At 37.7% G+C, this 23,518-nt stretch overlaps 1 pseudogene; it reads right to left on the bottom strand.

Moving 5' to 3' along the window:
* Nucleotides 1–10,440, bottom strand: part of LOC103201347 — a 56,917-nt pseudogene extending 46,477 nt beyond the window's left edge.
* Nucleotides 10,441–23,518: the final 13,078 nt, after the last annotated feature.

Genomic DNA, 23,518 nt, shown 5'->3' on the forward strand with positions numbered 1-23,518 from the left:
ATAACAACAACAACAACAATCCACTATCCCAGGGCAAAGTGATGCCTGAGATAAAAGGTCAATTAAGGCAGAATCAATGCCACATGTCAAGAAAAATTACTCTTTTTGCATTAGTTGTTTTTCAGTTGGACATGATTTGTATAACTGGATTCAGAATGTTGATGGAATATCGGTCGGGATTGCATTGAATGTATAGATTTTTCTGAGTAGTATTGACAGCTTCACAATGTTTGGTCTTCCTATCCATGAGTATGGTATGTTCTTCCATTTATATAGATCTCTTATAGTTTGTTGAAGTAGTGTTTTGTAATTTTCTTTGTATAGGTCTTTTGTATCCCTGGCAAGATTTATTCCCGAGTATTTTATTTTTTAGGTAGCTATTGTAAATGGTATTGATTTCCTTTTCAGAGATCTCCTTGCTGCTGAAGAGGAATCCCACTGATTTTTGTATGTTGATCTTGTATCCTGCCACAACACTAAATCTTTCAATCAGTTCCAGTAGTTTTCTTGCAAAATCTCTTGGGTTTTGCTTGTATAGGATCATATCATCTGCAAATAGGAATAGTTTTACTTCTTCCTTACCAATTTGGATGCCTTTGATTTCCCTTTCTTGCCTTATTGCCCTGGCTAGCACTTCCAATACAATGTTGAATAGAAGTGGAGATAGAGGGCATTCTTTTTTGGTTTCCATTCACAGGGGGAGTGTTTTCAGTCTGTCTCCATTGAGACTAATATTGGCTGTTGGTTTTGCATATATGCCCTTTATTATGTTGAAGAATTCCCCTTCTATTCCTACTTTTCTGAGAGTTTTTATCAGGAACGGATGTTGGATTTTATCAAATGCTTTTTCTGCATCACTTGATAGGATCTTGTGATTCTTTTCCTTTATTTTGAATTACATTGATTGTTTTTCTAATGTTGAACCATCCTTGCATACCTGGTATGAATCTCACTTGGTCATAATGTATTAATTTTTTGATATGTTGTTGGAGTCTATCGGCTGGCATTTTGTTGAAGATTTTTGCATCTATATTCATGAGGGATATTGGTCTGTAGTTTTCCTTTTTAGTGATGTCCTTACCTGGTTTTGGGACCCGGGTTGTGTGGGCTTCATAACACGAATTTGGGAGGATTCCATGCTTTTCTATGTTTTGAAATAGTTTGAGTAGGATTGGTGTCATCTCTTCTCTGAATTATTGGTAAAATTCTCCAGTGAAACTGTTTGGGCCAGGCATTTTTTTGTTGATATATATTTTTTAATGACCTGTTCAATTTCTTCTTTTGTTATGTATCTGTTCAAATTTTCTTCCTCAGTCGTGTCAATTTAGGTAAGTTGTGTTTCTAGAAAACTGTTAATTTCTTCTGGGTTTTCAAATTTGTTGGAGTTCAGTTCTTCATAGTGTCCTGATATTTTCTTTCTTACTTCAGTTGGCTCTGTTTTGATGCCACCCATTTCATTTCCTCTTTGTGCTCCTTGCATCTTCTCCTTCTTTGTTAAATTTGCCAGTGATTTGTTGATTTTGTTAATCTTTTCAAAGAACCAGCTTCTTAGTCTTGATGATTTTTTTCTATTGTCTTTTGATCTTGTATTTCATTTATTTCTGTTCAAATCTTTATTATTTCTTTTCTTCTGGTGACTGTAGGCTTCTTTGCTGCTCTTTTTCTAATTGTTGGAGATATTGGGTTAAAGTATTGATTTTGCCTCTGTCTTTTTTTTTTGGTGTATGCATTTATTGCTATAAATTGGCCTCTGATCACTGCTTTTGCTGTGTCACAAAGATTTTGGTATGTTGTGTTTTCATTCTTGTTTGATTCAAGGAATTTTTAAGTTCATTTTTTATTTCTTCCATTACCCAGTCATTTTCAAGGAGGGTGTTATTCAGTTTCCACGTGTTTTCTTTTTTTTTCATTGATCTTCCTATTGTTGATTTCTAATTTTATAGCATTGTGATCTGAGAAGATGCTTTGCAATCTTATTAAAGCTTTCTTTATAACCTAACATATGATATGTGCTGTTTTTGGGTGAAGTGCTCTGTAGATGTCTATAAGGTTAATTTGGTGCATTGTATTGTTTAGTTCTTCTTCATCTTTGTTGAGTTTCTTTCCAGTTGTTCTATCTTTAATTGAAAGTGTTGTATTAATATCTCCTACTATGACTGTGGAGTCATCTATTTGTCTTTTCAATTCTGTTAAAGTTTGATTTTTGTATTTTGGGGCTTTTTCATTGGGTGCATAGATATTTATTATGGTTATGTCCTCTTATTCAATCAATCCTTTAATCATTATATAATGTCCTTCCTTGTCTCATATGGTGGTTTTTGTCTTAAGTCAATTTTTATCAGAAATGAATATTGCCAATCCTGCTCTTTTTTGGTTGCCATTTGCTTGATATGTCTTTTTCCAACCTTTCATTTTTAGTCCATTTTTGTCTTTGTTTCTCTTGTAGACAGCATATTAATTGGTTATGTTTTCTTATTGAGTCTGCAACACTCTGTCTCTTGAGTGGTGCCTTGAATCCATTGACATTCAGTGTAATTATTGACAAGTATGAATTGGTTGCTGTCATTTTGTTATTTTTATTATTATTATTTTTTGTGGTCTTACTGATTTCTTTATTCCATATAATTTTCTGTGCTGAGCTTGTTTTGTTTATGAATTGTGTTATCACTTCCTTCATTGCTATTGTTTTAGTATTTGTTAAATATTTGTGCTTGTCTTCCTTTTTATTTTGATGTGAAGGTTTATCATTTTTCTTTGAGGTTACCCTGTGATTTATAATTTTCTTCCCAAATTTAGAACAGTCCATTATATCTTGCAAATGTCTTGACTTCCTCACCATTTAGAAGTTCTGTAACTACACTATTTTTTCCCTCTTGTTGGTTTGTAGTTGTCCTCATTTGCCCATTAATGTCTCTGATTCCCTGTTTACAATCTTGTAGACTTATTTACTTTGAATACTTCCATAACTGTGTTGGTTTCGGGGTTATGTCATCATGTCTGTTAATGGTCGGTTTCCCATTATTGGTTTTCTGTCCAAAGGACTTCCTTTAGCATCTCTTGTAAGGTTGTTCTGGTTTTAACAAATTCCCTTAATTTCTGCTTATCTGTAAATGTCCTAATTTCACCATCATATCTGAGGGACAATTTTGCTGGGTAAATAATTCTTGGTTGGAAATATTTTTCTTTCAGGGTTTTATATATACCAAATCATTGTCTTCTCACTTGCATGGTTTCTGCCAAGAAATCTGAGCTTAGTCTTATTTGTTGCCCTCTGTAGATAACTTTCCATTTTTTCCTGTACTGTTTTTAAGATTCTTTCTTTGTCTTTGTTTTTGGTAAGTTTGATGATGATATGTCTTGGTGATTTTCTTTTGGGGCCTATCCTGTTTGGGGTTTGTTGGACTTCTTGAGTGGATATATTTTTGTCTTTCATCATATCAAGGAAATTATCTTTCAACAAATCTTTGACAATTTTCTCTGTGGTTTTATTTGTCTCTTCCTGTTCTGGAATTCCAATTACACGTAGGTTATTCCTTTTGATGGTATCCCACATGAACCTTTGGCTTCTTTCATTTTTTTTGATCTTTTTTTCTGATTGATTCTTTTCCAAAACAGTATTGAAGTATTTTTTTCAGTCTCACTAATTCTGTCCTACACTGATTCAGTTATACTCCTTTGTCCAGTTAATGTGTTATCTATTTCTGAGAATTTAGTGTTAATCTTCTAGATTTCTATCTGTAGATTTTTTTTATCATTTCTTTTTGTCATTTTGTTCTTATATTGTCTTCCAAAATTATTCTAGGGTTTTCTATGGATTTTCCTCAATTTTGTCAGTATTTTCCTTGATCTGTCTCTCAATCCATTGAAGGTACCTAAATATAATTCTTTTGAATTCCTTATCAGGGAGTTCCAATGTTCCTTCTCTCTCAGGGATGTGTTCTGGATCTGTATTCTGGTCCCTTGTTTCTACTGCTTTATCTCACTTCTTTGTGTGGACTGTATTGGTCTGTTGTCTCCAAGGCATTGTGATATTTTTGTGTTTGTATTTAGTTGTTGATTGTATGTTGGACTTATTCACCCAAGATTTTAGATTTTTTTGTTTTGTTTGTATGTATCTGAGTAAGCAGGGTACTATGCTCCTCTATTTGCTAGTTGGCAGCACTTATGCAATCACCACCTGTCTCCTTTCCAGTCATCAGCCTCCCATATGTCTGTGCTGTCTTTGGCAAGCAGAATCTATTCTTAGGTCCCTGGAATCTGAATGAGAATGCTGTCACTTTACATATCTAAAATGGCCACCGCTTGTAAACATTCAAAATGGCTGCACCCTCCAGACAGCTGAAAGTCGACAGGTCAGTTTGTCTCCTTCTTTGCTGTTTCCCTTTCTAGTTGTCACCTACCCATGCAGTAGTGCATGCAGCCCTTGGTGAGCAGGGCTGATTTTTAGGATAATTCTCAGGTTCTAACACCACTTGGAAATATTCAGGCTGTCCGTGTTGCTGGGACAGCTGACAATCCTTTTGTCCCCTTATTCACTGTTTTCATTCAGGTTCTTCTACTAGTTGGTGTTTAATCCACTTCTATATCCTTCTTTTCAAAGCTCAGGGCTCCAGGATTATCTTCTGTATCTCTGAGTTTGTTTCTCTTTCTTTGTTAAAGAGGGTCTGTGTAGCTGTCTGCCTATTCCTCCATTTTACTGGAAGTCCCTTAAAGTCTATTTTATTGGAAATTAATATTGCCACTCCTGTTCTTTTTTGATTGTCATATGCTTGATTTATCTTTTTCCAACCTTTGATTTTTAGTTTACTTTTGCCTTTGTGTCTAAGGTGCATCTGTTGTAGACAGCATAATGATGGGTCATGTTTTCTTATCCAGTCTGCAGTTCTCCATTTCTGGAGTGGTACATTTAATCCATTTACATTCAGTATAATCGTAGACAAGTATGAATTTATTGCTGTCATTTTGTTATGTGTTTTGTGTTTGTGTGTGTGGTTTTGTTTATTTCTTTGCTGCATATAATTTCTTGTGCTGAGCTCATTTTGTTTATGAAATTTGTTATCATTTCCTCCATTTCTATTATTTTAGCATTTGCTAAATATTTGTGTTCCTCCTCTTTTTAATTTTGATGTGAAGATTTATTATTTTCCTTTGAGGTTACCCTGTGATTTATTATTTTCTTCCTAAGTTTAGAACAGTCTGTTCTATCTTGTAATTGTTTGACTAAAATTTTTGAGCTGGCAGTTCTATGTAGATGTTGCTAGTGCCCACTTAAGCTTTTTTGTGACCTTTTCTTGGGTTTCCTTGTAGTCAGAGTGGCAGGACTTAAATGATCATTGTGGCAACAGTAACATGAAGAGAGCTTCATGAAGTAGGGCTTCAACTTTTTTTTGGATTTGCATTTACTTGTTTTAAGAGCTAAGGCACTTGACTGCTAACCAGCAGGCTGGTGGTTCAAACCCACCAGCCACTCCTCAGAAGGTAGATTGGGCAATCTACTTCCATAGAGATACCACCTCAAAAACCCAAGGAGGGGTTGCTATGAGTTGTTTTTGTTTTAGTGTTTGTTTTGAGACAGTGAGAGAGAAGAGTGAAGAGCTCTTTCTTTTCTCAGCAGCTCTATGACAGTTGGAATGGAGATGTGAAAGTGAAAGAGGCACCATGACGGTTGTATTCATTATTGATGTGCTAATAGCTTACTGCCTTTCATCAAAGCATTTTTTGACTTTTCCATCATGCCATAGATTTGTAGAATTCATAGGCTGATATAAGGTATCCACATTTCTGTTTCCAAAATAAAATGATGGATGGACATGGAATCAGCAATGATTCCCAAAGGACAGTTTTTATACCTGAGCATGTGTGTGCTATGATAAATGCCAATTAGCTCTTCAATGTCAATGTCAATGTCAATGTTGTTTTCTTGACCCTTTTGGCTCTTGGCTAAGATCTAGATTAACAGGCATAGAAATAGTATCAAAAATTATTTAGTGTGTCATCCTGCTGATGCGCAGAATAGCACCTTAAGAAAAAAAGTTGATTTGGAATGAATGCTTTTAAGTCATGGAAATTGCTCACAGGAAGGAAACATCAACAGAATTAAGCATGGTTAATCTAAGGGATGAATTTGCTTTGGCACTGAGGTTTGAGATCTTGTCACTCTCAGTTTCTCAAATGAGAGACAATAATACTGATTTATTTTTCCCCCAATGGACTTGTAGATCCTCGGGGTTAAACTTTCCCTTAAGCCTTTGAATAGTTGTCAGGGGACTTTGGGTGACTTGTACTTTTTCTGGAGAGTGTTATGTCAAATTAATGACAAGCTAAATCCCAAGTATAATCCCACTCTCCTGTGATAGCAAGAAACCACTAATATACAGGAGTTCCTAAAGACTCTGTCTGGTTGCCAAACATTAAGGGAATTTGTCAACCTACTCGGCACAATGGTTCCTGGAATAATGTTGGACATGCTTGAAAAAGACAGCCAGATAGACAAACCTAATTGGCTCATCACTTTGATCATATAAGCAGTAGGATTCCTCCTTCAAGTCATATTGAAATTGACCAATTCAACTAAATTGACTGTATTTGCCAGCTGTTTTGGTGATATGTTAACATTTTCCCATGTATTTAACATTTAAAATACTGCAAAGCTAAATTCATGTTCTAGTGTGTACAAGACAAATCCTTGTAGTATAAATCCAACACCAATACATTTGTTGTTATTTGCCATCGAGTCGGCCCCGACTCCTAGCGACCCCTCCTTGGGTTTCCGAGGCAGTTATCACTACGGAAGTAGGATTGCCCAACCTTACTTCCGAGGAGTGGCTGGTACACCAATACATAGTATAGTGTGAATACTTTGATTTTGTATGACTCAAATATGAGAAAGTTTTTTTTCACGTATCAGAATCAAAAATATTGATTCTGATTTGAGACTGTATCTATGCTACCTCACACATTTGAATAAAAAGTAATATAATGTTATTTGTTCTCCCTTTGGGTGGTGAGATTAATTGTAGTTAAAATGTTCTTCTTTATACTTTTACATATTTTTAAAATTTCTACTGTAAATATATAACTTTTTAATTGGAAAAAGATAATTTTTAAGTGTTAAAAAAAAGGGGATAGGTGTGGCTTGGTGACTTGGAAAACATTTTTAGCATTTGGAGCAATCTGGCAAGGACTTGGAGGCAAAAGACAGAAATCTGACTACATTCAAGGAGTTTGCCAGATGGCAACAAGTAACTGCCAATGTTCAATTGTGCTATAATTATTATACACTATCTGTCACTTCAGCAAGCTATCTTTTTACAAGGCAAGTGGTGACAGAATGTTGTATTAAGATTACCCATCTTTGGTAATCATTTGAAATGAAGTGGAAAATCTTTCTTTTAGTAATTTCTCAGGGGTATGAGCAATGGTGGGAAAATTTTGACTATGAACACAAATATAGAGAAAATTTTATTTGTTTATATCTCTGGGAATGCATTATTTTGATTGACCTTAGTTGGAAATTGGAAGGGGATATTTACTCTATTGTCCATAAAGAAAGGATATGCTGAGCAAACACAATTGCAATGGTAATGTTTAAAGTCCTTAACTGCTTTGCCTTCAAGTCTGATGAAACACTTCAGAGGCCCCATTTACTTTCACAGATCTGGTAGGTTGATTACAAACTTGTCTTAACAGTCTCTTTTCAGTTAGTGTTTTTATATTTGAAAGTTATAAACTTCTATTTCTTTCAGATATGTTCTATAATTCATGTTTTTCACTAATTTTGATCAGCTTTCTTTCTGCTCCCAGTCTATCCAAATGACTGAGCTTTGCTGTATGAGTTTACTTATCCAAATATACAAACCAAGCCTTCCTCAGCTGTTTCAGATGAAACTGTATATTCATATGCACATTTGCAACATACAGTTTAGCTGGAAACTTATGAGGAACAGGTGTTTGAGAGGTTAACTTTCACCACTGGAACTAGAGTCAGTTTTGAAAGAGCTAAGGATGCTTTTGAATTCTGGTGTGTGTGTATTTGTGTGCATATGTGCACATGTGCACTGAAGACAGAGAACTCTACATTTCAAGTAGCTAAAGATATGAGAGAAATGAAGTAATATTTTACAGTCTTACATGATGAGTAGTTAAATGCAGCACCAATTTATTGATACTAGTCTATCACTCTCTTAGGAGCTCTGGTGGTGTAGTGGTTAAAGCATTTGACTGCAAACAAAAAGGTTTATAGTTCAAACCTACCAGCCACACCTCAGGGGAAAGATGAGGCTGTCTGCTTCCATAAAGATTTACAGCCTTGGAAACCGTATGGGGCAGTTCTACACTGTCCTAAATGGTTGCTATGATTTGGAATCGACTTGATAGCAGTGGGTTTTTGGTTATCATTCTCTTGATTTATGAAGTTTTAAAGATATGGTAGAGATATTCATGAAGATCTAAAAGATAAATTTAAAACCCACATCAAATACACAAAAAGTTAATTGGAAACAAGATTCTTAAGTCTTTCTGGTGTTAACACAAATCGTCATAGTAGATCATATGGTTGTCTGATTCAAATCGTCAGCCAATGGTACAAAGTGAAACTAATCAATATATTTCCATGTCCCCTTAAACACAAATAGCCTTGAACCTTTAGAGGTTGTTCCTTTGAGATGTTTTATCAGTGACATCACAGTGATGCCACCTCCCTTGAACTACTTTAGGCTCTGCACAGAGCCCAGGAGTCCAGACAGCTGGGAGGAGAGCAGGCATTGGAACCCCAGTTGGAGAGAGGAGAAGCCCACAGCAGCCAGGGTATGTCTTTGACCTTTTTTGGTTAACAGGATTTTTATGTTTAGGGTATATTGTATGTGCGTGTATACAAGTTGCAAAGAAGCAGGGCAGAGGAATGTTTATATTTCTTAATGAAATAGGCAATGCTCTTTGTGGATAGTCTTTCTTAAGAAGTGAAGTGGATATTATTGATTCCTATTTTCCTTTTTATCTCTTCATGGTATGAATTTTTGTGTCTTCCTATTTCTTTCTTTTTTTTAAATTCATTTTCATATCATAGAGGAAAGTCTGTATTCCATCGTCTCAAACTCTGTATTCAAAGAAAGTCAATGGCAAACTTCTTGTACAATTGATTAGGAGATTTTTTGTTTTTTATTTCATCCATATAGCAATCACTTTAGATTGGATGGTGCGAACTTGACTCCAGGGAAAGTTTAAAATGAGAGCAATACTATCTTTGTGGGTTAACAGCAGAAAATGGAAATTTACTGATCTGAATTTCTGCCTAACTGGTTCATTCTTCCTGCAGGGTGTAAATATGTGTGAAAACAAAGTCCATACTGAACAGTTAGCATATGTATTGTCTCAAATTGAATTAATTAGAAACTGTCCCATTAACTCTTTTGTGATTTATTCATTTAAAAATATATAAGACAACAAATATTTCAAGGTCATCATCAAAGTGCAAGGAATAGCAAGAGATAAACCTTAGCCTGTCAACTCAGAGACAATTTTAAAAAGTGCATAAAACATATACAGTTCAAACATATACAGTTCAAATAATAATTACAAGGCAAAACCTGTATAACTCCCCCCAAATGAAGGAACATGATGATTTCCAGGACCCCAGAAGTCCATCCCTGATCACCTTTCCTTTTGGTCTCACCATCTGAATTGTTGAAATAATCTTGTTCTTGCTTTTCTTTTTAGTTTTACCATCTATGTCTGCATCCCTAAATGATATCAGTTCCCTGTTTTTTACTTTGTATTTAAATGTAATCATATTTTATGTTTTTTTTTCCCCCCAACCATTGTATTTGTGAAATCCAACCATCTTGTTTGGTGTAGCTATAGGTCATATATTTTATTTGTTCTTTAATATTCCAGGTACAAACATAATACCACAATTCATCATCCATTTTAGTTGATGGACCTTTGAGTTGTTTACAGTTAGGGGTTATTGTAAAAATGTTGCTATGAACATTCTTGCACATTTATCCTCATGCATATATATGCTTGAGTTTCCAGGAAAATAGGAAATCAATGGATAATAGGGAATGAGCATCCTCAAGTTAAATTTTAAAATACCAAATTGTTTCCCAAAGTGATTGAAAATTTATATACCTTTGTCTAACCAAGCCACTTAATCACAGAAATAACTCATTCTAGTATAATCACTTCTATGGAGTGACCACAATGCTAACAACTAGTTCCAGTCTGCCAGTTCTAAATCTACCTCTAAGTTGCTGTGTCTCATTACACAAACAACCTCTAAGAGTCAGTGTCTCAGAAAGTGGGAAAAATAAAAATCATAATACTTGCCTGAATTGTGAAGATTACAGAGTTGTTGTGAAGGTTACATGAACTCTGTTGTGGAACAGCTTTCATTAGCATTTCTTCACTTTCTGAGTCTATTCCTGTTGGACCACTACCCATGCCGGTCTTTATTTAAAAGCTTAATTTAATAAGCAGATTCAATGGGATAGCTATTTTTTCCTCCCTGAATTGGATTGTTTTGATCATTACAAATAAGGTCTCATGTTTTTTCTTTATCTCTATATTTCTTGAGGTTTTACTCAAATAGGTGGGCATTTGGACTAGTGTTTTGTTTTATTAGTAAATTTATAAGGAAGACTCTCACTTTGATTCTCATTCCTTTGCCTCCAGGCTCTTTGCCTGGACACACACTTCCTTTTTCCCTCTGTTCTTGTGTTCATTCTTACACTTTCTTCCTCTCTTCTTCCTTTATCCATTTATTTCTTCTATTAACTCTCTCCTCAAAGCAAATATTTGTAAATATTTCAATTGGCAACTCACCAATTTCCTTCCTGTTGAGGAAGAAAAGATGGCTAAAAAGATGGTTAAGAATTAAAAGGAAAATGAAACTTAAATTCACATCACATTGGCCTTATTTTAAATTAAGATTTAATAGCCTACTAATTTAGACCTATGTGTTATACCAACAATTAAAAATATGATTATTCAACTGGTGTTTGTATAATTAAGAATTTGATCAACTAATATTATAATAAATGCAGTAATTGCAATAAGTAATTCAGCCAAATTAGATGACTGCATGATAATATTCAGGCCAAAGCTTGCTAACAATCCTCCTAATCCTCCTTAACTTCCATCCTTACCACACAAATACTCCTTTCCCCCTAAATTTTTTCACTCAGTGGTAGATCTTTGATCCTGAATAACTAAAATATTATCTTTAATTCCATTTAATTTGCACAAACAGAAAGTTACAATGCAATTATACAGCACCACTGCATATCAATCATATCTTGATCCATTTCACTGCACATGTTCTAAAAGTATGATTTCCTGTGTGTACTCTCTGTACACATTATGAAGATACCATCTCTGTTCTTTGATGTGTTTACAACCTAGGCTCATGCTGGACCTGCCTAAAAATAGCTGGCACAAGCCCTTGTTGAAATAGAAGTACACATGAGGTTAGTACTTACTGTTTCAACTGAGTGCCTGCTATGTGAGGGACTTTTGGTTGACCCCAATAGGACGTGTGCCTAATGCAGGGCCTGTCAGGGGCCAAGCAGCTGTTGAATCTACTTTATGTTTTTTATCAGGGATAGATAAAGCCCGATACCAAGCCCAAACTCTGAAGGGTTATAGCATCCTACTTGCATAAATAATTCAAAACAAGAATAGTATTAACCAGAACATTTTCCTCTGTTTGGGTGTTCTTGCTTGCTGGTGCTCTAAGTTAGCAAAGTAAGCACACACATACAGACACTGGAGAGAGAAAATATAATATTTTATATTTATTAAAAGCATCAAAACAATCATCAGAGAAACAAGAAGGCTTAAGGGGTATTGAATTTCTGTTAAGGGTGATGAAAAAATTTAATGGATAGTGGTGATGGTTGTATAACAACGGGGGATGTGATTAATGTCACTGAATTGCTCATGTCAAAATGGTTAAAATGAAAAATGTTTTGTTATATATATTTCATAATATTTATTTTTAGAAAAGCTTAAAAAAATTTAAAAAAAGAAAGCATTTTCATAGGAAAAGATGAGGACTGTGTTGGTTGCTTTGACAACAGGCAGAGACGCCAGGGTCTCCTTTTTCATAATACTTCTATTTCCTTTGACGAAAAAACTAGCATTGTCGAGCAGCAATGCTCATTAATCTCTCCATGTTCTCTTTGTTCTTTTCTGTCAGGAGGTGAAGACAAGGCGGAGATCTTTGGCACATCCTCTGAAACCTGCCTTTCATCCTCACTGAGACACTCTTGAGAATGGGGCGATCCACCCAGGAGCTGTTTCTCAACTTCACTGTTGTTCTGATAACGGTTCTCCTTATGTGGCTTCTTGTGAGGTCCTATCAATACTGAGAAGCCATGCCACACTCCTGGGATTGACTGTGAGGCTCCGGAGCTGCATGCTGGATGCCCCGACACCCTCCTGTTGTCCTGGGATACCTTTCTCCACACCCCAAGACACCTCTGACTTGCACTCACAATGTCTGAGGTGCTCCCAATGATAAATCCACTGCCATCGAGTCAATTCCAACTCATAGCGACCCTACAGGACAGAGTAGAACTGCCCCACTGATAGAATGCTGTATTTTCTAAAGATGATGCTCTCAAGGGCTGCCAGGTGTCTGCCAGTGAGTTTTCCTCACCTCTTACTGCAAATGTGTTAGACAAGTCACAGAGTTAAAATTAAACTGGATTCATGATGATACAGGATTGTAACAAACTCCTGATCTCACCACACATCCCTTCAACCCACACTGTCTGTACTCAAACTCTCAATCAACCAGCCAGAAGAAAGAAATGTTAGATGAAGTCTTTGTTAGCCCCTACAGCTATCATGTGAATAAAGTTAAGTCAGTACAAAAACGACTTGTACAATTTATTTTAGCTTCTATTCATGATACTGCATTTGACCCTTGGCTGGGCTTGAAGTGACAAATGCTAAAATATCTCTAGCATTTGAAATAAGCCAAGATGCTCCAACTGCTGAGGATTTGAAACCAAGTTAAGTAAGAGTGTCACATTTCAAATAATTCCATTGGTTCAGTGCTCCTCAAACTATTCCTTTAAACCAGTCCCAAGGGCATAGGGAGAATAAATCCATTCTGCTAGGAGGTCTTGGGCATAGCCCAAAGTACCCACTACAAGCATATTTCTCTGGAGTCTTGTGTTTTATCTTTAAAATTCACAAGAAAAGTATATGCTACTCTGTAATATCTTCATGTGTGTTTAAATATAAATATTTAAAATTATTTACCACTGAGTAAAAGCAGACAATGAGTCATATCCCTGAGAATAATATATTCCAATTTTCTTATTGTCATTGCTTACATAAACTAGTTGTTAATAAACCACAGTGATAACAAGGAAGAAATTAGATAATACAAATACGTGCATGTTCATAAAAGAGGCATATGAAGTAGACATTTCTTAAACATGCTGTTAGAATACTCCACATTAGACAGACCAAATCTGTTATTTCTGTCCAGTTTTGAGGTAACCATGAAGAAACTGAGGATGTTGTTAAAGCTCATCTCTTAAAGCACTCCTCATCAAGGCATTCCTAGCTGAGAATTCAACCTATCACAGAGGCATTGTGGCTCTCAATCCTAAGTGCACAGTTTATATACACAGGGATGATTTTTTAAAACACTAATACTCCTTAGGAGCTCTGGTAGCATAGTGCCTAAGGCACTTGACTGCTAACCAGAAGGCTCGTGGTGTGGTTCAAGCCCACCAGCCACTCCTCGGAAGGAAGATGGGGCAATCTACTTCTGCAGTGATACTGCCTGGGCAACCCAAGGAGGGGTCGCTATGAGTCGGGTCCGACTCCATGGCACATAACAACAACAACAATACTCCTTAGGACAATTAAATTAAATTCTTGCAAAGGTAGAGCCCAACCATCTACATTTTTCAAAATTTTCTGGATGCTTAGTTTGTGTACAATTACTGATAGACCAGTGTTCACCAAACTTTGATGTGATTCTGAATCATCCCTAGGTTCTTGTTTAAATGCAGATTCTGGTTCAGTCTGGGGTGGAGCCTGGGAGACTGCATTTTAAACAAGCTCCTAAACGATGTAGTGCTGTGATCCGTGGACCTCACTTGGAGTAGCACATTAGAATCACCTGGGGACCTTTGGGAGCCACACCAACGCTTCACCTGGGGATTGAACCTTAGCATTTTTTTTTTTTTTTTAAGATTCCATGTGATTTTAATGTAGAGCCAGGTTAAGAACACTCATCTAGTGAAAAAAAAAAAAAAAAAAAAAAAAGTGGTGGACTTTGAGAGACTTCAAACAAAAGTTGGGAAATATCAGTAGATGATCCTCAACTTTCTACTCCTAATTTCAGAGGCAGGCCACACGCGTGCATGTGCAACTTGATGCAGGATGCGGCACCTCTACTCATAGACTTGTTGCTCCTCCAGAGCCCTTAGTAGAAGGTTAGCACTCTTTCCTTTATGTGAAGAAAACCTCAGAGAATCCGCTCTTGTTGTTATATGCCCTTGAGTTGGGCCCGACTCATAGCGACCCCTTCTTGGGTTTCTGAGGCAGTATCACTATGGAAGCAGATTGCTCAACCTTCCTTCCTAGGAGTGGCTGGTGGGTGTGAACCACCAGCCTTTTGGTTAGCAGTCAAGTGCCTTAGGCACTATGCTACCAGAGCTCCTAGAGAATCTGCTAGTGTTTATATATGTGCTTGGAAATGTGTGTGTGTGTGTGTGTGTAGGGGAGTCAGAGGGCAAGGTGGAGTAGAAAAATGGGGAAAAAGGAGAGACACAGCATTCCTTTCCTACTTGGGACCATCTGACCTTTCACTGAAGTCTGTGTCCTGATGCCAACATTTACAATAGGTACCAAGTATTGAATCTACTATGTGTTAATTAAGCCTTGAGAGATGATGCTTTCAAGGGCTGCCAGGTGTCTGCCAGTGAGTTTCCCATACAATATGCCATTTGAAGTAGGTGTTATTCATATCCATTTAGTAGATGTGAGAAGTGAGGGCCATAGAGCAGACTTAAAGTGGTGAAGTTAGGATGACAAGCTCTTTTGAGGAATGCATACAACTCATGTTTCAATACAGATCTCTTAACCACTTGATTACATTATAGTTTTACCCTTGCATTCTTCAGCATGCTAAAATCTCAGCCTAATTAGGTAAAGGTTATGATTGAAGTTCTCTATGCAATTTCTCCTCACTTGTTAATCTTCACTTCCTTTCACGAGCCTTTTTCTTCTTAACTTCCTGTGATTGCATCTACTGATAGGATCAGCTGCAGACTAGCCCCTTACATGAAGGGTACATTTGCAGCGGTAAGGCATCCATTAGGAACCTCAGTTGTGGGGCTAGGAAATAACTTATTTTTTCCACATTAAGGAAGGAGACCTAGTCATTAAGGCTAAATACCACTCTTACTCATAAGTGTCCTTTTATGCATAACCTTGGGCATCCTGAATAATCAAAGTATTCTCTACCATTGTCACAAATTGAAGAGACTAAAGAACACTGGTTAAGGGAAAAAATAAATAAAAAATAATTATATACATACATATATATATACATATATACATATATATACATATATACATATATATACATATATATACATATATATACATATATATATATATATATGTATATATATATAGGACTGGCTTAGGGTTTCCTCCTCATCTTCTCTAAACTCACTAGTAAACTGGATAGCCTTTGGAACATTCCATTTTATCTATTTCCTTGTATTGATATAAATACACAAGCTTTAAATATCTCTGGCAGTCCCAACATTGTATCTGGTCTCCTGTTCTTTTCTCTAGAATTGCCATATGTTTGACCCCAGAAGGCATAAGAAATTATCAAATAATTCATGTCCCAAATCAAGGCTATATGGAAAGAACCCCAAAGTACTCCAATCTGAGCAGCAGCAATAACCATATTTCCATTTTTACTCTGCTCCTTTGACCCCGATGGGGGTATGTGAAAATTGTCATAAAATGGTAACGCTTTTATTGCTTCTGGTTTAATTAGGGACTCTTGTTCAATCTAGAAGGCATCTCAAGTGGACAGCCTCTTTACCACTTCTAATACTTCTTATCACTTAGCCCTCCCTTTTGTTCAATTTGAACTCAGCTCTTTCTGCCACTCCTGCCTGCCCCACAGCCATTTTGGTACAGGCTCCATGCCATTCCTATATGTGATCTCCAAGGCCTTCCTTAGTAGGCAGGATATGTCTGTTACTACCTTGAAATCCCACTACTCAGAATCTTGTCCTGAATGACTAGAGCATCCCAGTAAATAATTAGAGGCAAAATATACTAAACTGGTTCTGTTCCCTTTTTATCTGAATATGTTGTTGTTCTTAGGTGCCATCGAGTAGGCTCTGACTCATAGCGAGCCACACCATGTACAACAGAATGAAACACTGCTTGGTCCTGCGCCAACCTTACAATCCTTGCTATACCTGAGCCAATTGTTGCAGCCACTGTGTCAATCCATCTCATTGAGGGCCTTTCCCTTTTTCACTGACCCTCCACTTTACCAAGCATGATATCCTTCTCCAGAGATGGTCCCTTCTGACAATATGACCAAAGCAGCTGAGATGAAGTCTTCTCACTTTCACTTCCAAGGTTCATTCCATCTGCACTTCTTTCAGGACAGATTTGTTAGTTCTTCTGGCAGTCCATGGTAATTTCAGTATCTTTCACCAACACCACAACTCAAAAGCATCAACTCTTCTTTGGTATTCCTTATTCGTTGTCCAGCTTTCATATTCATATGAGGTGATTGAAAACACCCAGGCTTGGGTTAGGTATACTTTAGTCTTCAAAGAGGCATCTTTGTTCTTCAGCACTTTAAAAAGGTCTTTTGCAGCAGATTTGCCCAGTGCAATTTGTCATCTGATTTCTTGACTGCTGCTTCCATTGGTGTTGGTTGTGGAACTAAGCAATATGAAATCTTTGACAACTTCACTCTTTTCTCTACATATATTATCTGTCATTATCCTAGATTTATCATTTTCTTGCTTTGAGATTTTTTTTTTAACATTGTTGGTATAGAAAACCCATCTTAGCCAATCCATGTCTATCTTCAGCGTCTCTTCCGTTTATTTACCTGTCCCACTTGCTCCAGCCCTACTGCTTTATTTCTGTCTGTTTCCTATTACATACAGTGTAACCTGGGAGAACAGGAACTCTAAGGGATGTGCCTTGTTTTTCTGGTTCTTGCAAGTTTTCTGCCTTTGACAGAATGCAATCTTACCACTTTCCTATCACTGTTTTAGTGGAAAATATTTGCGTTTTCCTTCTCTGACAGGTTTCTGCTTTGCACATGTCTGGCTTTCACAGGTTTTACTGTATTTGCAGTTTTAAAATGTACCATGTTCCTACACTGCCATGACCTTGCACTTTTCTTCCATCTGTCTGAAACTCCTTTCTCTTTTATTTTTTCCTGGCAACTCCTACTTGTTTGTTAAGATTACCAATAAGTGTTATTACCTCTTGGGACTGAACCCCAGATAATTATTTTCTCTGGGTCTTTGTCTAATATGCATCCAAACATCTTGTGTATGCCTTTATCATGGCTCTTATGACATTGTATTAATTTGCTCATGTGTCTCTCCCATGTGTGTTTTTTCAAGGGTGGGGACTCTCTTCAACACTTAACTTTAGCTCCTAGCTGGTCCATCATTAAGGAGCTCTGGCAGCACAGTGCCTAAGGCATCTGACTGCTAACCAGAAGGTTGGTGGTACAGATCCACCAGCCATTCTGTGGAAGCAAGACTGGGCAATCTACTTCTGTAACGATTTACTGCCTTGGAAACCCAATGGGAGTCTCTATCAGTTGGCATCAACTCGATGGCAGTGGTTATTTTTTTTTTATTCCATCATTATTTAATAAATATTTTTGAACATATCAATGAATGCTTGGCTAGATACAAAACTTTTGGAATAGATGTGTACTCATTTCTACAAGTAGGCGTTTACCACAGTGTCATTAAAAAACAAACAAACGAACAAAAACAACCAATGAACCAAACCTGTTGCTGTCAAGTTGGTTTCTACTCATAGCCATCCTATAGGACAGAGTAGAACTGCCCCCACAGGGTTTTCAAGGCTCATTTTTACAGAAGCAGAGTGCCACATCTTTCTCTAGTGGATCAGCTGGTGGCTTTAAATCATAGGTCTTTTGGTTAGGGGCTGAGAGTTTAACCACTGCTGTTACCTATAAGTAGGTCTGTGCCCAGTGCAACTGTTGTCAATAGAAACCACACTAGGTGAGGGAAAGAGAGGACTTTGTTCTTTAGTGAACTAAGGGAGACCAATTCTGTCTGTCTGTGTGTGGTTTGGTATTCTTATACATTGTTGAATCAAGACTGTGATGTTGTTACAAGTTCAGATACATGCTAAACATACACAAACATTGTAAGCATGCACAGTTGCAAAAAGTTACAGCATATTATCATGTACGCATGTTTTATTATCATGTTAACTGTCCAGCCAAGAGGCGTGATTTTTACCTTGCTAATGAGCTCTGGTAGCATAGTGCCTAAGGCACTTGATTGCTAACCAGAAGGCTGGCGGTTCAAACCCAGTAGCCACTCTTTGGAAGAAAGATTGGGCAATCTACTTCTGTAGAGATACTGCCTCAGAAACCCAAGGAGGGGTCAGGAAGTATCACCATGAGTTGGGATTGACTCCATGGCAGTGAGTTTGGTTTTTTTGGTAATGTAACCTTTTACCTACTTGCTTACCATTGCTCCAGTCATAAAAGTTAATCTATATCAAAAACAGGAATTGCAACTTTTTTCCAAGCAACCACAAAGAGCATGATATTTATCAGTAACTTTGAATGCCTGGGGGTTGGTCTCAATGCACTGCCAGGTCCCCTCATATAATCAAAAGGAAGGGTGAAATCTGTAGTTCTAAAAGTTCTATTACAGTAATGAGCAAAACAAGTTTCATTTTAAACTTTAGATAGTTGAAACAGCTTTTCCATAGGCAGTTTGCTTCTTTTTGCAATATACATGGTGCTTTGCTTCTTTTAATCTGTCTTGATCAAGACCCTGAGCAAGTTGACTATGTTTATGAATGACTCATCAAAGGCCCTATTTTTAAGTTCATCTACAGAGTGAGACTACAGAACTTTTCATTTTTCAAGCTGAATAAAATTAGTGTTAAACTTCATTTATAAGCCATATATTTAAACAAAGGCAATTGAACACTGTCAGGAAACCACAAGTTCTAAGCATGCACAGTTGCAAAAGTTACAGCATATTGTCATGTACACATGTTTTATTATCATGTTAACTGTCCAGCCAGGAGGCATGATTTTTACCTTGCTAATCTAGTGAGGGAGCTCTGGTAGCATAGTGCCTAAGGCACTTGACTGCTAACCAGAAGGCTGGCGGTTCAAACCCACCAGCCACTCCTCAGAAGGAAGATTGGGCAATCTACTTCCATAGTGATACTGCCTCAGAAACTCAAGGAGGGTCGCTATGAGTCGGGTCCGACTCGGCACATAACAACAAATGACAACATACCTTAAAAGTGAGAAGACTGATGCCCAGAATGAACAAGTAACTAGCCCCAAAACATAAAATTAATGAGAGGCAGCGCTGAGAGCAATTTAGCTCTGAGATCAGGCAGGGCTCTTCCCAAACACTGCAGCAGCCCTTCTGCATGATCAAGTAAGTGATTTCAAGACACAAGGCAGCTCCTTTACTTTGGGCTGAAAGTAGGTGTTAAGCCAGAGAATTAGCTTCAACTTAATCATACGGGTGTGCAACTTATGAATTCTATTTCCTAGGAATGTGAAAGGAGCTCTGGTAGCATAGTGGCTAAAGCACTTGACTGCTAACCAGAAGGCTGGCGGTTCAAACCCATCAGCCACTCCTTGGAAGGAAGGTTGGGCAATCCTACTTCCGTAGTGATACTGCCTCGGAAACCCAAGGAGGGGTCACTATAAGTCGGGGCCGACTTGACGGCACATAACAACAACAACAACAACAGGAATGTGAAACAAGCCCTGGAAACATCTTTGTCAGTCAACTGAGCAGTAGAAAGCAAGGCAAGGAAACATTGATGGTTGATTAGCTGTTTTCAATGTGTTAGTGTTATGGTGGGGATTAATTGCACATGACAGCTCCATCTATAGAAATAGATGGTTATACAAACTTGCAGGAATTTGTCACATGCTACTTTTCATCTTGCACTTGTCAGATGATTTTAAAATAACGAATGGAAAAGCATGTTCATCGGATTCATAGGCTTTATTTTGCTTGGTTATATGATCTCAGATAAGTTATTGAACTTTTGTGAGTCTTAATTTCCTTAGTGATAAAAACAGAGAATAATATCTTCTTTGAAGGATCACTGTGTTAGGTAATATTTGAAAAGTGCTTAGCACAGTGCCTGGAAATTAATAAATGCTGAATAAATGGTAGTTAATATTATCATAAGGAGCCTGGTTACATAGGGGTTAAGCACTCAGCTGTTAACTGAAAGGCTGGTGGTTCAAACCTGCAAGCCATTCCATGGGGAAAAAATGTGGAAATCTGCTTCCGTAAGCAGCAGAAACCTTATAGCCTATGAAACCTTATTCAGTAGTTCCACTCTGTCCTATATGGTCTTTATGAGTCGTAAACGACTCAACAGTAGTGGATTTAGTTTTTGGTTTTATTATTATTACAAATAAGGTGTTTACAATGATTGATACACTTGTGTCCCACTGAGTGGATTCTGACTTATAGCAACCCTCTATGACAAAACAGTACTGTCCCATTGGGTTTCCTAGGATATAATCTTTATGGAAGCAGATTGCCAGGGCTTTTTCCTGCAGAACAGTTGCATGGGTTTGAACCACCACCCTTTTGGTTAATAGCCAAGTACTTAACAATTGTGCCACCAGGGCTGATTGCTTAGTATACGGTGGGCCCTAAAAATGTGTTAAGGATAGTGGTAATGGTAATGATAATATTGCAATGCTTTTTTTTTTTTTTTTTTTTAAAAAAAAAAAAACTTTTTAAGAATAAAAATAAAACATTTTGTGAAAGTTTTTTTTTCTTTTAAACAGGGGAAGGGTTAGAAGAATTGCAGATGACTCTACTGCTGAAGAATACAGTGTATTTCTCAAAATGCAAGGACTGTTTGCACTGCATTATCCGAAACACTTATTTACTTGCTGATTCCTAGGGCAATCCCAGATCTATAGAAATGGAAACTTTAAGAGTGGAGTCTGGCTTGCTACATTTTAAAACCAGCTCCTTAGATGGTTCTTATACTCACTAAAATTTGAGAACTATTAATCTCCAACATCTTTGCAAAGGCTTGTTGCATTTCTACTTGCAAAACAGGTGTGGGGGTTTCATTGTCTGACCTCCTTTACCTTCACAAGTGGGGAGAAGGATCAAAGTCAACATCAACAGCCCAAGGCTGATTCCTATAAGGCAGAGGTCAGATATGCTGCCACTCTCCAACCCTTTAGCGGATTCTGACAGTACCCATCCCTCCCAGGGAACTCTCTACTTCTCTGCTAGGTTTGATAATTCATTGCAATGGCCATGCAGAACTAACAGACAATACTCATGATTATGGGGGTTTATTAGGGAAGGAACAGGTTACAATTCAAGGTCAGAAACAACTCAGGATACAGTTCTTTAATCAGGACAGCTTCTTCTCAGCCTTGCCCCAGGCATGCTCCTCTCTAGCCTCGGCCTCTGCTCTGCTGGGGCAAGTGCTACAAAGCTCTTTTGGCTCTGCAAGTAGATTCCCAGAGAGGCACTCCACTCCACCAGCAAGCCTCTTGCCTACCCCGAGGCACTCAGTTTTCTCTCTACATGTCAGTCACTTGATTTCTGCTGCCTCAGTTGCCACAGTTTCTCTGCCACTACCTTTCTGTATCCCATCTTTCACCAAGTGTTATAGCTTTCACTCTGTCTCCTGGGTTGAGGATGTTCAGTGCAAGAATCTAGGGTCCAAAACATGTGCAGCACTCCTGGCTCTTCTTCCTTAATGGTGGTGAGATTTCCCCATTTCCATCTCTGGGATGTCTCATTTCAAGCCTAGTGAGATGGCAAAACTGACCAATCCCCATGTTAGGGTTCTATATATCTTATTTTCATGGTTCCAGTCACACAAGAGTGTCATGTAACTCATTTATATTATTAGCAAGCTATCCAATGCCCTTGGTGAGCCACAAACACTTCACATTTGCAAAGTCCCACCCAGTCATCTGGTGGGAGTCACAAAGACCGTGGCTAGAAGAGCCATATTAAGTCAGTCACTGCACCAGGCTAAGGTTATCAAGGATTTGGCCACTGTCTGGACTCTGAGGAGCTCACACATTTGCACTTACTCAGGAGGATTACAGAATTCTTATCTCCCATCCCCTTGAACCACAAACTTGTGTTCTTCTTCCCTATCTATCCAGGGACAGCTATCCTTCCACCCTCTACCCCCAATTCCTAGTCAATTATCACACTTGCCTCTCTTCCAAACAAGCTTGTCTCTGTACCTGCAGATTCAAGCCCTGGCTACAGCTACACTTAATAAAAGTCATTTATTTATTTATTTTTAGCCTGAGGTTATATAGTGTGCTTGCTTGTATGTAAGAGTTCTACTTTGACAAGATATTTTCAGAGAAGATGTTGGGACTGTCATTCAGATTTTCATACCTTTAGAAACATTAAACATCAATAGATCTTTACAAATTATTTTCCCATTTGATCCTGAACTCCTTCCTGACAGTCAGACTATCCCCCAAAGGATGGAAAATCAGCATAAAATCAGTCTTCACTTCAGGCTTCAGATTTTCAGAAAAATTCACAGAACTTTGTAACTTTCTTCCTTGGCAGATAAAGTGAAAATGAGTTTTCTCAGCAGCAGCAGTTCTATCCGGGGTATGCATGATGTGTTATCAGTCTGGCGGCAGTACTCAAAGGCTCTAGCCAATACTGTCTGACCCAGATCTGACTGAACGGCTTCTCTTCCAACCTCTTACCTACTTTATATTCACTCAGCACAGCCTCGAAAAGGACATGGAGGAAAACAAAAAAATCAATTTTTGACACGTACTGTGTCTACAATGATGACTTGTGTAGTGATATCCAAAACTTATACACTCACAAACACCCAGCCAAGTCCTGAGCTAATTTGTCTTCACAATGGCAAACTTCTCTAATATCCAGAGGTTTCATGGTGATTATCTGACAATTTAACGTGAAGGCTGCTCCTGTCCCTTGCTACATCCCCATTGAGCTTTCCGTGCTCACCCAGAAGTACAAGGCATTCGTAATTTCTTAAAATCAATTTTGAGATTACTCCGGTGAATGGAAAAGCTACACTTGAATCAGGTGACATTGAAAAACCCTCTCTGTAAGTCACCACTCCCATCCCCACACCGACCCTGTCAGAATGTCTGGGACCTCATTCATATCCCAGAGCAACAGAGTAACTGGGAAGCTGAATTTGTAAGACTGGATTTTGTTACATGTGATAACACCATCAA

This window comes from Orycteropus afer, unplaced genomic scaffold (assembly GCF_000298275.1).
Source record: "Orycteropus afer afer isolate SDZICR_OR568_19922 unplaced genomic scaffold, OryAfe1.0 scaffold00147, whole genome shotgun sequence".
In the NCBI taxonomy this organism is placed as follows: Eukaryota; Metazoa; Chordata; class Mammalia; order Tubulidentata; family Orycteropodidae; genus Orycteropus; species Orycteropus afer.